General features: G+C 34.4%; 1 protein-coding gene across 7 annotated transcripts in view; it reads right to left on the minus strand.

Moving 5' to 3' along the window:
* The window catches only part of HDAC9 (histone deacetylase 9), an 819,260-nt gene that overhangs the window by 569,180 nt on the left and 237,170 nt on the right, over nucleotides 1-12,910 (minus strand). The gene's annotated exons all lie outside the window — the stretch shown is intronic.

The following is a 12,910-nucleotide window of genomic DNA, read 5'->3' on the forward strand; positions in this document are numbered from 1 at the left end:
ATTCATTCAAACTAAATGAAACATATCTAACAGAGAACTAATCATATTTTAATTCCATTTTATGATTTTAATAATTTTTATATTCTAATAATTTTTACAGCACCAGTAAATTAATATTTATTATTATTTTTAGAAGTACTCAGGTCAAATATCCAATTATAGAGTGCTTTTCATATTTCTAAAAATGTCAAGTATCAACCACAAAAAAGTAATTTAAAGGGTCACAAGTATAAGTCTACTATTTCCCTTTAAAAATTAGCATGTCCTAAATGCCAGAAAAAATACATTATAATTTTTTTCCAAAACAAATGAAATTTCAAGGCAAAGCTAAAAAATGTCAATGATTAGTAAAGAAGGGCTGCCTCAAGAGTTCAGGATTTGGTGTGTTCCTTTCAAAGCTCCTTTGGTTTCACCTAGATTTCAGGGGAAGTAGCATTGCAAATGTGGCACTTACACCTCATTTCCAGCATGGAACATTTAACCTACTATGAAATCCCATTAAAGTAGAAAAATGTCTTCAATATTCAAATAAAAGAAAGAGCATTAGAATTTCTAAATCACTCGGACACAAAACTCAACAGAATAGTTGTTAATATCAGCATTATGACCCTCCAAATGTATATATTCAGGTATCACAATAACCCGTAAGGTACACTGTTATTTTTCCCATTTTAGATATAAGAATAATAAACTGAGAAAGAGAGACACACTTAAATGATCCTTTTATCTTTGTCATGTTAGAAAAAATTTACTGTAAGTCCTCATTAAAATTATCTGAAACACTATGGACTTTGCATAAATAACTTAAAATTAAAGTTAAATAAATAAACAAACACACCCACCTTTTCTCACTGTACTATACAAGTAACATGCTCAGTAGAACCCAGATAGAAAGTACTACAACTCCAGATATAAAACTCAAGTCTTTTGGCTCCAATTCATTTGTTGTTTGAACCAAAATTAAACAAATGACTATATAGATATGAAATTTCTAGTTTTTTAAAATCCACTGCTTTGAACAGAAAAATGTTACATGGCTACCTGTACAAAATGCCTCATCTTTCTTATAATCCATAATGCCTAGTCACTATCATAGTCTTGCCAACATCGTCACCAATGCCATCCAACACAACCAGAAGCTGTTCAGCTGGTCAAGAAAGAGTTTTCTACTAGCCCTTGTAGGTCATGGGCTAGACTAGGTCAATCTGAGCCCAGGTTGGTCTCATCCTTAAAATTTTACAGGAAATAATTATAGCTCTCTCCCTCTTACTCTTCTATAAAAATGTTCTCAACTATTCAAGAATGGCCCTAAGAGTGGGAAATAGTGCCAATACTAAGCAAAACCTTTAAAGGGTCAAAACTTTCACTTAACTCCTGAAGTAATCTTGAGCTAAGTGGAAATCCAGACCTGGCAAGCAGATCACTCTTGCCTCACAAGTTCTTGGCTGCACATTCAGCTGTTGCTCTGTCATGCCTGTCCTGGATTTCAGTATTGAAAAGCCCTCTGAAGATCAGCAGGGCAAGCTACCACTCTGTGAGGCTCACTGGTGTCTATGTAATTCATTCTGCCTGGACAGTCTGATATTCCCACAGTCACAACCACTGTGTTGAATCTCCCTAGGCCAGTGGTTCTCAAATCTGCCTTCACATTGGCATCACCAGGGAAGCTTTTAGTAACACTAATGCCTGGGCCTCACTGAAGACCAAATCCAAAATTGTTAGGTATGTACTACCTTATTGGGCTGGCTAAGTTCACTCATATTCCATGAATGTCTCATCTGTAATGAGAAATAACTGATTCAAGAGGATAATCAGTGTCACTGGAGGGTACAATTCAATTTTAATTCAAAAGGTTCCCAAACTTGGCATAAGATCTGCTCCCATTTCAAGACTCTCAGAACAACAACAGCACCAATATTTCAGTGTCCAAATTAAGCAAAGACATACGACCACTGTCAAAAGATCTCAATTATTTTTGCCCATTGCAAAGTAAGTTATTCTGGGAAATGGAACCAGTACAGACTTCCTTGACCATAGCATCATTGTCAACAGAAAACTGATTCAGTCTTTAAACCAACTGAGATAAAATAAGAAGGGAAAAAAATTTTATTCCGTAATTATTAAAAAGATATGAGAAAGGAGAGATCAGGCTAGCTGTGACAGGATGTAGCAATTACTAATTCACTCATAGAATTCCTAGTATATTCTAACACATATGTTATAATAGACATAATAGATACTAAAATAGACTCACTATCTTATACTAGAATACTAGAGTCAATGAGATAAAATATACATTCAACAAGATCCTTCATCCCAAGACTTCATTTACTTAACTCCTTTCATCAGAATTTTAGGAAGAAAAATTTCATTAAAAAATTCATTAAACTTCCTTCTTAACATTAACTTTAGTTAATAAAGGTGCTAGATGGATTCCACAGAATAAATAAATAAAATAAAATCTCCTGCACCTAAACATCCACATTAAAGTTGTTTTTGAAGGGGAAAATAAATACCTACATATTGTTAAACTGAAACCCACACCTCGATTATGCTGCAGAGCAACTGGCAAGGTTTGTTTAGCAAATTTCATGCCAAGCTTCTGAAGTATGCACCCTACCCCTTTCCACACATAATTCAATATAAATACTTTTCTTCTGACAGACATTTTGAAAGATCAAAGTGCAGAACAAAGGCAAAGAATGACACGAAGCGCGAGTTCTGGACCATTGAGATGAATGGATGAATTAGCCAGAAAATTCATGATGACACCTTGGACCTGCAAAAGTGGTTCTGTTTATGTGATTACAGTTTCAATGCTTAGGAGACCCAAAGCTCTAAACAGCAATTTTCTTCTATGCCCCTACAGGAAACCCTGCAATATTTCAACAAGCTCATCCATCAATGCCAATCAGTGCAATTCACCTGACATCTCATTATAGGTTTTAAGCAACTGGATGTCATCTAGAAGAGGACAAATAGTTCATTACACCAACCATTATGGATCAAATAGAACCCTTATGCAAAATGCATCACGCAAAATCCAGTATATCGCCAGCAAGGGCTAGATAAAAGTTAAATAAAATAAACTGACTATTGTGGAATATGCTTCTTATAGAGTACGATGATCCAACTGCCTTGCACTTATGATTTATAGATTTATAATATAAGAAGCAGTATTGAGCTTGCTAAACAAAAAATATGGTTTATGCATATATACTTGAAATAGAGAATTAGATTAGGAGTGAAGTTTTAACTACATAGACTTCTCTGATCTAGGAGTAGAAAAAAAGGAGAACGTTTGGGTTCACTAGCTGGCGTTTAATATTTTCAGCAATTTCCAGCCACCCTCTAAATTAATGTTTTCAGCAGTGTCGTATACCATCATGTTGATTTCAGAATATGGCAAAACATCAAAATCCTGGCCAGTGTTACTCCTTTCACTGCTGGCTTGAAAGGATATGCAATTAATTATATTGCAGATTTATGGGATTCTAACTGGAACCACACTGACTGGCCTGCTAGTGAGTACAGGAAGAAGGTAACCCACTTGGGACTTGAAGAACCTATAGGACTACATGCACAATGGTTTGCAGGAATAAATTACTTTCTTAATAGCTTGTGCTCCAGTCTATTAAAATTCATACTTTTTTTTCTTTTCAGTATCATTATCTCTATGAACAAGTTATATTGTAGTTACAAAAAAAAAAAAAAAAAGAACTGAACAAGCAAGTCTTAAAGATCTTAAAAAACAAACAACCCCCTCCAAAACCTTTCTTGAATATGCTTTGAACCTACAAAAAAAATTACTATATTGGCAGGTGGTGGGAAAGTTGACCTTATAATTCCTCCCTACTTTAGGATGATTTAAAGATTCGCTACAAACTTCTTTTCCCCTCAGAGCAGCAGTTACACCGATGCAAACAGTCCCATTTCGGGATAATGAAGGGACAGACTCAGTGAGAGGCACACATCCTCAATCATCCCTCTGTATCTCTCCTTAAATCGACCATGACTTGCTCTGCACCATTCTAAAAAAATTTTTAGAATAGTAATACTAGCTACCTCAAGTTAATCAGCTTAGTGTACAACTTCCTTTAGTGCAAATCCCACAGCATTTAGGGGATATTTATTCCACATATAATTAGAAATTCCACTGCAGGAGTCATTAAATAGATAAAGACCAGACATGATGAAGCTCAAGATAAAGTATATTCAAGATTCCAAGGTAAGGATGCTAACTCAAAGATATCTGGAAAAGAAACCAAGAAGGAAAGGAAAGAGAAAAGGGAAAGGAAAAAAGGTGAGACTCTATCCGTAATCTAACCCTCTTGGTTCATTTTCAGATAACATGATAAGTATATCATTACAGTAGTCCAAATATTACTATAGAATATAATGACAAAATTTGTTACTTACTTTCTTCTTGAATTTGAGCTTACTCAAAAAGAATTTTTTTAAGTGTAAAAAATGGTTTATATAAGCATCTCAATATTCTGTTACATGAGTCAGAACAGACTTTCTTAATTCAGAAAAATAGAGGATGCACAGCATGACCCAGTCATTTTTTTTTATAGTCTGAGATATGGAATACACAAGAGTACTTTTCACTTTAGGATATTGAAGTAGAACAAAGGGAAAAAAAAACATTAAGAAAACTCTAAGTGTTCCACATATAATTAGTGTGAAAGCACTTAGCCAGGTGGTAGATTTTCAGGAGCTGAAAAATGGGTCTAGTAGATTTTTAAGCTCATAGCAGATGGGGGATAAAGATAATTTATAATCACTGTGTCTAGATATTTATAAGGATTTGTGTCAGCAATACATTCAAGCATAAGGCTGTGCCTGCAGTGTGTCCAACAATTCTAAGCCCTGTTCCTGCTCCCAGGCACCACAGGGAAGTACATTCCTCTTCGGCATGGGCACTGGTTATATGAGGGCTTCCATATTCAGGTGTCCTGCCCTGAATACATATCTGAAACTTGGATGTGTTCTTTCTTCTTCAACAGAACACAAGTGTATCATCATGAGGCTAAGACAGTGGAAAGAGTGAATCCTTAAAAGCAACACAAAGGGAAGAGAACGGGCATGAAGTTAAACCCATGGCCTTTTTTCACTGAAATTAATTAAAACTTTTTTTCAGACAACAAAGCACATTTTTAACAAAGCAGTATGTTTTGCTTTATAAACAAAGAGTGTACATGAGAGGCAAAGTTCTCATCAACAGAACCAAATGGAGTCCAGAAACAGAACCATGTGTTTGATATATGACAAATTTGATGTATGACAATGACAGCACTGCAGATCACTAATTAGTTTGGGACACTCAGTGAACTGCATGGAACACAAAATAAAACTACCTCATATCAAACAAACAAACAAACAAAATCCCAGCTGGATTTAAAAATAAAACATGATAGGTAACTTTAATTTTAGAGTAAAATACGAGAAGACATCTTTATGACCTTTCATATAAAAGAATTTTCAAACAAGACATAAAAGAGTATCAACTGTTAACAAATAATAAATTTGAATCCATTAAAATTAAAAACTTTTATTTATCAAAGAACACTATAAATAAAGAACAATCTATAATCTAGGAAGAGATATTGGCAGCATAAAATTAACAGAGGATTAGTATCATATTGTTCCAACAACTTCAATAAGTCAGTAAGAGAGAAACAATCCAAAGGAAAAATAGATAAAAGAGGGATTTTTTTCATGAAAAGAAACACAGTGTTGAATAAACACACCCAGAGATGCTCAATTTCATACTATTCAGGGATGTGCAAATTAAGATGATATTAATACCCTCCAGATAACAAAAATTAAGAAATCTGAATATACAAGTGTTGGGGAAAACGTGGAGCAACAGGACTCTCAGTCACTGATGATGAGTGTATAAATTGGTTCCAATTATTTCTGTAAATAGTTTGGAATTATAAAATTGTATGTACCTGTCTTATGACTCAGCAATTGCATTTCCAGATATACCCTAAAAAAGTTACACATGTACCAGGAAACATGAAGAGGCAGCATGTTCAGAAGAGCATTGACTGTAATAGCAGAAACCTAAAACAACATAAATGCCTATTAAGAGGAAAATACATGAGCAAATGTGGTCTATTCAAGTAATAAAATATTATAGTACAGCAAAAAAAATGGATACATTACAGCTATACATAATACCCTTAAAATGAATTTTAAAGCATAATATTCAGTGAAAAAAATAAGTTATAGTAGACTGTATTAATTATCATGCTATGTTTACAAAGCTACAAAACTAAACAAAAACTAAACTAAAGATTACTTTGGAATATATTCAGATACAGATCTTTTTTATAAAAAAGCAAATGGGAATAAGAAATGAGAATGGCTGGTAGTTGTTAACATGGAATTGGATTTGTGTCAAACACAGGAATAGTGCATGTATTGACAGTATTCTTAAGTGGGGTGTTGGTATTCATTTCATTATAAATTACATGTTGTATATTCTTTTGTATGTACAAAATCTTACACTAAAAAATTACAAACACAACTGCAATTTTGATGTTAGATTGTGCACATACAAAAGAAAGAATGAAAAACGTCTGTGTACCTGTTCTGTTTGTATATGGTCTTTACTAATTTTTACGTCATTTAAACTTCAAATGAGAAATACTATAAAAAATCTGGTACTCCTCTTCACTCCTCTTCTTAACATATGGGTTAAGAGAAGAATGCTGACCCTAGGTCCACGTTCCTGCACAGCGCAAAAACAGTGGAGCTAAGTAAATGCTGCTTCCTCTAGTCCCAGGATCCTTATTCAGTTTAATTAGCTCCTTTGTTATCACCCTGGCCCCTCTAAGTCTCTGAGTGTGCAGTCCCTTAGATGCACTGGAATTAACAATTGCACACAGAATGGTGGGATTAAATATGATTTTACTTCTTGTCTTCGTTTATCTGTGCCTCTTATTTTTCTGAAGTGAGTATCTATTACTTATGAAAAAGGAACATGCATTATCTTGATAGTATACCAAGAGAAAAATGAAGAAATCTCACACAGATGGGAAGAGAATGAGAAGCAAGTTATTGAGAAAAACAGTCAATGCTACATATTAAGAATTATAGATTAATAAAAATAGTTAAATTAATGACATTTTAATAAACATTTTTAATCCAAAACATTTTCTGTAGTTATTTTCTTATTAAACTAAGTGAAGTAAACAATATATAGAAGATACGACTATTTAACTAAAGCATCACTTTTACATAAAAATAGGAGAGTCAATTCATCAGAATTTCAAACTGAGAACGGAATATGAGCTAGGTGAAAAGCTATGAACATTTCTTTTAGAAATCAAGTTATAATGTTGCAACTGCAAAACATGGAAAGCTGCCTGGTAGCAAGGTCCTAACAGCCCTGCCAAAAAATGTCATCATCTTCAGTGTCATATGTTCTTAAACTTTCTTGAAGAATAAAAAGAAAAAGGTGGTTGTGGAATTTATGCATCCTACCCTTTAGCTCTCAGCCCTGCTCCTTCGGAGTGTATTCATATGAAAGGTCATCAACCAAGGAGGTTCTTGGCCAAGTGTAAGCGAAAGACCAGAGCCCAAGGAAGAGTAAACATAAGTCTGGACTGGCATTGTAGCAAGTTATTTTGTGGCAGGGATCTTCCATTGGAGCAAATTCTAGATCTTACATCTAAGTCAGTTGTCATGATCTAGAAACCTTTATTCCCAAGGTCCTAGACTATGTCAGTCACTATCTTCTTCTCAACACTTACAGGATACTGCCAGCTAATCAATGATCCTGTGTTTTGTAATGGAAACTCTACTCACTTGATAAAGAATCTGTCAGTTTCTGAAGAAGCCTTGCTCACAACTACTCTGCAAAGCCATGTCATCCATGATTGATCTTCCTCCAGCTTATCTCCATATAACACATGAAGTGAGGGAAGTTAAGGAGATTAAGAATTAAATTACAGTAGTGGGGAATGCCATTTTATTATTCATTTTATTATTCAAACCTAATCCATGATTCTCAGTTCCTTTGGGTGCTCATAGAAAATTAGAAGAAATGGAGGAGAAACTGACAGAAAAAAACAAAACAAAACAGTTGAAAACAACACAAAAGGGGAAAAAAGAGAACTAACATGAGATAATGCATCAGGTATTACGTTATATTCATTTGACTTCTTTTGAACTCTATTTGGAAATTAATATTATTATTCCTATGTTAAAGTTGAAGAAACTGAGTTTTTCATTTTAGCAATACGTTAACTATAATTTACCCAGAAACACAGCTAATAAGAAGTAGACATGGTGTTCAAATTCTATAGTATGTGTTTTTCCATTAGGACACACTTTCTAGAGTGTGGAATTGTGCAAATTCAGGCTTTATTTGCCTCTGCATAAAATAGGCACTTCATAGTTAGGCATTTCAAAAATAAATTCATTATTGCTTTATTCCTTTGACTGTATTTCCTATTCCTGGGCTAAGTATTATTGGAGAAAGATCAAACAACACTGCACAAATGATTTACCATAAATTCATGTTAAAGTTATTTCCTTACCTCTACCTGATAATTTTCATGCAGTGCCAGGAGATACTCCACCAAAGTTGGCAAATGTGTGGAACATATACCACTACTTCTCCCTGATCAGCAATGCCAGGAACTTCTCATCAAGAATAGCTCTCTTAACTATTTATACTCTGTGGGCTTCAGAATCCTTCTCAACACAACTTTCATGCAGCCACTACCAATCAATTGGGGACAGTATTGAATCTAAAATTTATATAATACTTTAGTCCTATCTCACTCACCAGTGTTTCCAAACCTATCAATCGTATTCCTGTCCTACTTATTCCCAGCAAATAGCCCTGCAGCCTAGAAGACATCTAATAGAACACATATGTCTTTCCTATTCTTGACCTCAAACTCCTTCCAACTTTGCACTTGCCTAAGGAGAGGTGTTTTTCTCAAATTTACTGATCAACCATGTTTTTCCTCCTTGTCCCATCTCTTAGTTGTCCTTGCCTTCATTTACTCATTATTTTTTCAATCTTTCGCCCACAACCTTCATGTGAAAACACATGCTCAATCTTTTCTTGCTCATAAAAATAAATTTTCAACCAACTCTGCTGCATTTTGAAAGTTTCATCTAACTTTTTTCCAACTATGCTTAATTTTTAAGTTCCTTGCAAGAATTATCAATAGTTCTTTCTCTCTTTTATTTGCCACCTATCCATTCCTTCCCTGTTTCCACTTAAGGTCTAGCAGATAAATTCAATAGTCTGTTTAGCCTTAATCCCACTTAATCCCAATCCATTGCTGGTCAAGTGAATTCTCTGGGGAATCTTGTCAAAATACAGATTTAGATTACTTGGGGCTTGCTAGGGCCTGAGATTCTGAATTCCTAGCAAGTTTCTAGGCAAAGTCGATGTTGATGATCCACCAACTATACTCTGAGTTGCAAGGCTGTATACAACTCTTATTTTTTAACCATTCATTTCTTTTTACTTCTAAGACACCACCGTGCTGGTTCTCTCCATTTTCTGATTGCTATTTTTCTGCCTCCTTATTGACTTCTTTATTCTTCCTCATGCCTAATTTTTAAAATCGCTATATTAATAAAAATATTATTTTGAGCATTTATTATGTGCCAATCACTATGCTACAAATCTTATTCACTATCTTAATTAATCCTCAGAAGAATCCATGAGAATTTTTTTTTTATTTAAAGATGGTAAATTGAGGTACCATCACCAACACTACACAGTCAGCTTGAGGCCAACATTCAGCCCCAAATAATTTAGGTTGAAAGCCTATGATTTTCAGATTGGCAATCCTGCCTCACACCAGTGTTGTTCAAGAAGTCAAGAGTAAGCCAGTGATGCCATCCTTGCATCTTGAAAGTAACTGGCCAAACGGTGTGATAAGGAAGAAGAAAAGGATGCCAAATGAGGAATTATGAATTCCTGCAGGAAATTTGATAGAACAATATGAGAGGGTGAACAGATTACTATTGCAAAGTAATCTGATACAGCCCATCCACTCAGAATTAAATTTCTAAACCTGAAGAATCTTTAGGAAAAGTAACACTCTGAGAAAAATAGTCATGATAAGTTATTTCACCAGGAAAATCAAATGAACTTTGAGGCAATTCACATCCTTGCAATGCAAACTACTGAACTAACAAACACAATGTGACATCCTTTACATAAAAATGCAAAAGAAAGACTCTCAGAATTGAGATCAACCACTTAAAAAAGAGGAGACACCTGGTGATGTGGCCTTTGTCTGTATTTATGCCTTCCCCAGTGCTCAGTCTATTGGCCATCTCTAATTAATCCTTATAACACTGCACTTCTGAGGGGACAAATTAGAAGCAGAAAACATCTCCATTTTGTAAATAGAAAGCAGATGCAGTGACTTAGTGGTACTTAGTGAATCAATAACAGAACTTCAAAATCAAGCCTAACTTAGATTCCATTGATTTATCTACATAGCATAGCACCATATGTAAACTTTAAAAAACAAAAACAAAAAATGATGTTTTCTTTCTTAAGAAAGTGAACAACCAGGAGTCTCCAAAAATCCTTTTTTTTTTTTTTTTCGGCTAATCTAGACCAAAACCTGCGAAATAGGCAAAAATGTACCAGTTCTTTCCCTACAATTAATGTTTCTTCTAAAACACAAAATTACTAGACAAAAGTCTTGCCCATTAATCCTCACAATTAGCTTTAGAAGTATCTGAGATCAGACACCAGGAAGTTACAAAAGATACATATACCTCATTTGACATTAAGAAAAAGTAACGAAGGAAATTATATGAGAATTCACTGTGGTTAAAATAAAAGTCATGGATTAAAGGCTTTATGAAAAACCACCTTATTAAATCCTATCCTTCCTTCAGAAAGATAAATAGAATTAGTATAATTAATGGTTGTAATTACCTTCATAATGTGCTTTCCTTGACATAAACATTCTTTAATCAATCCAAAATGCAAAAATGCTTATCAGTGAGCTTACTATTCTGATAAGTTTTATCAACACATATCTAAAACTGGCATTGTAGGCACCTTAATCAATCTAGGATAAATTTTTCCCCATAAATTTGACCCTTTTGATAACTGTCAGGCATAGATTTTTATTAGAAGGAAGATATAAACTAAACATAACAATGCACATTTTCTGACATTTAAAAACATAAGTCAGAACTCTATTCAGGATTGCTCTACCTTCAAATTGGAGACTCACAAATAATTCTTACTGAGAAATAAATGCAGCATGACACCAGCACACGAAATTTAAAATCACCAGCATAAGTTAATGTATGATGTGAAGAAAGGTTGTAAACAAAAAAAAATTCACCATTCATTGATCACTTTTTACTCATTTTTTAAGGAAAAAAATCAGTTTTTACACTAAATACTTATAATAATTCCAAGCTGTTTATTTTTATGTATTTTCATGTCTCTGTGAATCATAAATCTCCAAATTCCTTGACGTTTAGAATCTATACCATGATTTTGATAACTGGACCATATTGTTTCTAGGTTATTTAAAGATTCATATTTTTAAAAACCAAGGTTCTTCTACATACATAGTGTAAACACAAATCACTTTCTTCTAACACAAACATATAGGGAAACTAGGGTTGCAACACATAAACATCACATGTTTCTGTTGTGTGACAACGGAATCTAACTTCTGCAATTCTGTAGTGAAATTTGGAAAGGAGGACTGGAACATCATAAATACTGAAAGTCCACATGGCCAAGTATTAAAGGTTGGATCATTTGCAGCCTAACAGCTCATTCTATTCTCCCAGAAACAATTCATAATCAGTGAGGAGAGCTATGGCTCCTGAGAGAATTGGGGAATTCGCTGGTGCTCCATTTGCTCCCCTCAAAGCAACTCCTCAGGAGCAGCACAAGCTTCAAGTTAGCTCAAGACGGTGGCCCGCGCTGAATCAGCACTTGTCCTTGAACCAAGAAATTCCAGAAGAGCAGGGGGCTGGCAAGGAGAGGAGAGAAGAAATAAGGAGGACTTGGTGGAAAAGAGCATATCATGTACTGACAATGGGTCTCCCGAGTGTATCAGTAATAAATTGGCTTTCTGCCAAAATGTTTTTCTCTCTCTCTCTGCAGTAAAGGAAACAGTACATTAAAGTGTTTCGTAGACTATGCACAATTTGGAAAATTACACTTTTGCAGCAGTATTGCTCTATGAACTAAAGTGAAGTTCCTTTCCTTAAGCAGAAGTAGTATTAACTATATATTCAACAGAAATCTAACCCTCAGTAAAATTTTATGCCTATGGAGGCAGTTAAAGTGTTCCCCAAATAGAGAAATAAATGTTTCTTTTGGTTTCCCTGGTGTAATATAACTGAATGTAATTATTTACCAAATATACAGAATAAGAATGTTTAAACTGAAATTTAATTGAAAGGTTTCAGCTCTTCTTGGGGAAAAAAAAATGCTACCCAAACAAGAAATCAGCACACAATAGACTAGATGTTTTAAAGGGTTAGAAAGTCCTGGTCTGGATAACTTCAGGAGAGATGTGTGGGTGGGGTGAAGAAGATCAGCATCTGTCTACTCTTACTTGCCTGTGCATTGTTTGAGATTTCAAATAAGCACTTATAATTTTAGTAATTTATTATTTTAGGAGAAGAAAACCAGTTTCTCTCCTTGCTTCTCTTGACCAGAGAAAAGAACAAGCCCCTCCAGCTTTTAGAAATATTAGCATATTCCATAAATCACACTATTATTAATAGTTAGAAGGTACAGAGACCAAGTATCAGCTAGGGGGAAAAAGCAACTTTGCTAACTAAAACATCTTCTTATAATTCTCAGAAGAGGAGAAATACCATTCTACTCTTAGGAACCAGGTTATCTGAGAAAAAGCCTAATGAATTGAGA

The sequence above is a fragment of the Camelus bactrianus genome, chromosome 7, assembly GCF_048773025.1.
Source record: "Camelus bactrianus isolate YW-2024 breed Bactrian camel chromosome 7, ASM4877302v1, whole genome shotgun sequence".
Taxonomy (NCBI): Eukaryota; Metazoa; Chordata; class Mammalia; order Artiodactyla; family Camelidae; genus Camelus; species Camelus bactrianus.